Below are 5,846 nucleotides of genomic sequence, written 5' to 3'. Positions count from 1 at the left end.
TCTCAGAAAAAGTGTCATCTTTTCTCTTTTATTAATTTTTTTTGTTGCACACGGTATTTTCTAACTCAACAGGTTAAGAACTAATCTGTCGCAGATCTGAACTCCATTTAAGGGTCGCTGGTCAATGGGTCAAACTCCCAACACTTGCTTAAGTGGACGTTTAAGTGGACGAGTGAGCTGACCACTCAACCAACCTAAATTGGTTTATTAATTTTATTTTTAGAGAAAAGAACAAATAGGTCCCTGACCTTTTGTCCCGCGTACATTTTTGTCCCTGACCATTGAAAAATACTTTTAAGTCCCTGACCTTCACAAAACTTGGACGGATCAGTCCTTGACGAAGGCATTTGAACGGATCAGTCCCTAACGGAGACATTTAGACGGAGGGACTGATCCGTCCAAGTTTTGTGAAGGTCAGGGACTTAAAAGTATTTTTCAATGGTCAGGGACAAAAATGTACGCGGGACAAAAGGTCAGGGTCATTTTTATTAAAGGAAACTACTAGCTGCTAAGTTTTTGACAAGATAAAGAGCAAGAACCTACAAGGAATAACATTAGGCCCATGCAATTCCAAACAGCAGATGGATATAGAAAAATAGTTCAAAATTGGCCCAATTATACGAACGTGAACCAACCTAATATAGTTTTTGGACGGGCAACCGATTGATTTTATTTTAAAAATTAAGTAGTTACCTTTTTGGGCCAATAACATTAAGCTATTAAAATGACAATGCAGACAGAAACCCAAGAAGAAAATCACAACGAGGCCAGCTAGTTGGCCAATAAGTTTACTGGAAAAATAATGTTCTATTTTAGATTATGAGTGCCTAGAAAAAAGTATTAATTAGAAATTTCCCTTTGACCTAAGAAAAACAAAGCCCATAATATGCCTCTTCATTCTAAAAAATGATTAAAAAAAGGGAGAAGGTAGCTTCTTTTCTTAATTCCTTACTGTATTGAATCCTTAATTTTGATATTAAAAAAAAAACTCAAACAAATATGAAATATTTTTAAAATATTCATTTTTATATTTGATGTCAGATGAATTATAAAATAATTTATGAGCAAATATCCTATGATCATTGCATTTTTTTACAGATAACTATTAGTAAAGATATATTAAAAATTTTATCGAGTAATAGAACTCAATTATAAATGTTTAAACAGTATGAATTAATTAGGAATTTGATAGGGTTATACAGACTAATAAAGTAATTAAATATTTAAAAAAAAAATAGTCGGCCATGTATGAGGGTGACCACTTTAGAGGAATACTAATTATATTGGTTAGCCAAAATGATTGACGCGGCTCAGTTAGTGGCTTTCATAGATATAGAATATATTAACCAAACTAAATTGTGAGGCTAGCTGCATATAAATAATTAATTTAACGAATACAGTTACAGCTTACTATATAGGACTGAATTATTATTGGTCCGACATTCTCTTATTTCTTTGAAGCTAAGCATAGCCGCCAACCTCTTCCAACATTGCCTATTTTTATTGGTACCCAAATGTCACGTTGCTGTTTGCCCCATAATTTAAAAATTGGCTACCTGCTACTATATACACATCAAGTTGGAAAATTCTATATATTGAGGTGTTGTTAGGAATTTGGATAGGGCTACCTATGTTTCCTAATAAGAATTGACATTGGCAAAACAAGATCCCCACTATCATTGTCGTTATGATATATAAATAATATAACGTGACAAATTAATATTAATTATGTACCTATTAAAAACAGAGATTGGTGGCCTGGCTTGGTGGTTGATTGAGAAGTCAATCCCTAATGCACGAGAAACCGGCAAATTATGTCACAAGGTAACTATCATGGGATAGACATATATATATATATTTTTTGGTCAAGAAATCAAAATATATATAGCTGACAAAAGAACACCCATATAGTTTCCAAACTAGCATAGTTTAAACACAGGGTAAATAAATCTACCTAAACACTTGGAAGATTTAAGATTTAATTATATGATGTTTTCTTTTTTATTATCTACAAGTCGAGAATTAATCTACCGCAGATTTGAATTTTATTTAAAAATTTGTTATTGGCCTATAGGTTATTGTATGTACAAGGTAAAATTTCGACCCTTACTTAAGCAAACGAATAAGTTGGCCACTCGGTCAATCCAAATTAGTTAATTATGTGATGTTTATCCTTAAAAAAATGTTAGTCTTTGGTCCGCCTTTAATATTATTTAATTATTTTTTAATTAAAATATATTTTTATTTTGTAAATACATGCATTGGTAATTAAGATTAATTTAAATTTTAAACTCTAAAATTTCTTTAACTTCCTACCCACTTCAAAATTAATTATTATTTCCTTCTTTTACGTTTCTATTATCACCAACAACCAGATATCCAAAACTAACATTCATCACGCCACCCTTAGCAATCTAGTTAGCCTAAAACTCGTAGTCCATTTTTCTGAGCTTTTCTCCTCCTCAAGCTTTTCTAGAAGCAGCATCGTGAGGTCAACGCGGTAAAAGTCTCTTAAAGTCAATTCAAAGATAAAAAGGGTTCCATTTCTCGTAGTATTTACTACGTTAAATTTATATTTTATTATTATTATTCTTTATCCTATTGTTTATGTGATTATCTATTTTATATTTTTCTTTAATTACTTTACCTTAGTATATTAAGAAATATCATGATCGACATCTTTAATTATGTTTAAAAATAAACATAATATTCTATTTTATTTAATTAGAACTAGGTTGATCTTATTTGATTCTAATAATAGAGTTGGTACAAATAAAATAATTCATACTTAATTAGTTTGATTAAAGATGCACACAAAATTAAAAGTTTAAGTAAAAAGATGTAGATGCATGGTATGTTCATAAAAATTATTTTTTTTCAATTATAACACATCTAAAAATATGATGTTATATATAAATTATTTTGAAACATGTCCAAAATTATAAATTCTAGCATTTAAATATAAACGCTAAAAATACAATTAATCTTTTGATATTTGATTTGGTAAAATGCATCTAATATTTATTATTTTATTATTAGTTAGATTTTTTTCATTACTTATTTGAACATTAACGTTTTCAAAATTATTAAAATCAATAATTAAGTTAAATTTTTTAGATCTTATGAATAAAAATATATCTAACATGTATTATCATAGTATTAGTTGAAATTTTTATTATTTATTTGAGCATTAGTATTTATTCATTTTAATTTTTTTAGCGTTGTTATTGTTTGGAGTTTTAGCTAGCAATCCCGTTACGTTACCAATAGTATTTCTGTCAATTTTTTCCAACTCTTATCTATAACTGTGTTTAATGGAAGTATCTTTGTGGATGTGTCTAATAAAAATATCTTTTTATGATTGTGTTTAATAGAAGTGTCTTTATAGATATATTTTTTTGGATGTGTCTCTTTATATATGTGTTTAAAATATAATAATTAATTATTGTTGGCAATAAATTGACAGATAATATGTTGGTACCATATACTTTTCTTTTAGCTAATGTTTAAAATTAGTTTATTTCATAAGTTTATTTCACATACAAACTAATACAATCGTACTCAAGATATTTTTAGAACACATCCAAAAATCTATCAAACAAATATAAAATTCTATAATAAAATGCTATATCTCATTTCATTATTACTTGACATAACAAGTATCAACATGCATATGTTCGGTGCGGTGAAGAGACACATATCCTTTCTTATTTCAATGCTATAAGCACAAGTAAATAATTTAGAGATAAATATAGTTTTATTGTATTAAAACTAGCTGCTGACCAGCCGGAGTACGCTTTTTAATTGGCATTATGATTCTAGACTACACATTGTTCATATCATAAGGTTAAACATAAAGTTTTAATCGAAAACACTTGTAGAATTGAGGAAACAACATAAATACATCCCGAATCATAATAATTCACGCTAATTACTTCATTAACATATCCGAAACTCAGCTACCTATGATAAGATTACAAATTCACATTTATAAAATTATACATCCAAAATTTATATCTATTACATATCCAAAATTGATAATATTACACATCCAAAATTATACATTTACACAACTCAAATCATCAAATAATTGATAGCTAAAAAAAACACGATTTGCATATTCAAAGTTAATAATCACTTAGTAATCACTAGAACTCTCTGCCATCATCAAAGTATTTAAAAGAATAATGTCTCAATGATTAAACATTTGATTACTGGTATTCTATTTAAAACTACTCAAATTTTATAAGAAGAAAATGATTAGTTGTATAATACGTAAATTAATAAATAATTGATGATAAGTTAATTAATTGCTTTTTGGCTAAAGATTGAAATTTTGAAGGAGAAATTCACAACAAAAAAATTACCAGTAAAAACAAATAAATCTTTTAACATAAGTAAACACATCCAAACTTAGCAAAAATTGTAAACACGTTTAAAATACAGAAATTACACATACAAAAATATTTTAACATTATAATATATATAAAAATCTCTTTAGTCCATTTTATTCAATTTTTAATTTTTTAAAAAATAAAAAATTTATACAAAATAATAAATCACATTCAAATTAATTCATGTATTTAGGATTTTTAAAATCACGTTCATAAGCCACTCAGCTATTAGTTGGATACAGGCATATTCATAAATATTTTCACTATAATGATGCTGTTATGGTCTGGCCCAAACCATTTGCAGGTCGACCCGACTCGAGCATCACCCGACTCGGACGGTCAGGAGCGAAGTGGTCAGTAGCCGACCCGGACACGCGTCCCTGACAGCTTTGCTACAGCTGTGCGAAGGAAGCATCGAAGAAGGTGGGCCTGTCCTTGCAGGGCCCACCTCTGACACGGTATATATGGGGAAGGTCCTATCCTTCCCCCAAGGTACGTTACATACCATTTACCCCTTTTTCGCCTGCACAATTTGCTGACTAGAGCGTCGGAGTCTCTTTGCAGGTGACACCCCCCTCACACCAAGTGCTCGGGATATCGTCTACTCCAACCCGTTAACTTACCCCCTCATCAACCAGGATACTAATCCGATCCGTCCGGTACCCGACCTACCGAACATTGGCGCCGTCTGTGGGGATAACACGCCTGAATGGAAGTTGTACTAGGCCCTGGAGGAGCAGGGCGAGAAGCCGGGCACAGAGAGGAAGCCTCCGTGGCATCCTCGGGGGAGCGCACAAGATCCCCTCCTCGACGAACCACACGATCCCAAGAAAGACGCCCCTTCGGGGGAACAGGCGACAACAGCGCCAGAATAATGCAGGAACTGCGTCACAGGATGCAGGACCTGGAGCGCCGGCTGGCGCGCTCCTTCCCGCTTCCCGCAGACTACGGCAATACTTCCAAGGTCACCAAGTGGTCGTAAGAACGGACCAGGGAATTCGTCAAGTGCTCCAGAAACCCGACCTAGCGGGAAGGATGATGACCTGGGCCATCGAGCTATCCCAATACGATTTAAGATATGAGCCTCGACATGCAATTAAGGCGCAAGCAATGGCAGACTTCCTGGTGGCAGTAACTAGAGACCCAACCGAGGACTCGGACACACGGTGGAAGCTCTATGTAGACGGAGCCTCCAACCAGACGTCCGGAGGTGCCGGGATCATCTTAGAAAGCCCAACCGGGGTCATCTACGAATAATAGGTCAAGTTTGAGTTTCCCGTATCGAACAACCAAGCAGAATATGAAGCCCTTCTAGGCGGCTTGATCTTAGCCCAGGAAGTCGGGGCTACGAGGCTAGAAGTATGTAGCGACTCACAGATCGTCACGTCGCAAATAAATGGAAGCTACCAAGCCAGAGATTCGCTGTTGCAGAAGTACTTGGAGAGGGTCAAA

This window comes from Arachis ipaensis, chromosome B03, assembly GCF_000816755.2.
Source record: "Arachis ipaensis cultivar K30076 chromosome B03, Araip1.1, whole genome shotgun sequence".
In the NCBI taxonomy this organism is placed as follows: domain Eukaryota; kingdom Viridiplantae; phylum Streptophyta; class Magnoliopsida; order Fabales; family Fabaceae; genus Arachis; species Arachis ipaensis.
The sequence above is the reverse complement of the archived record's forward strand: the minus strand, read 5'-3'. Positions refer to the sequence as shown.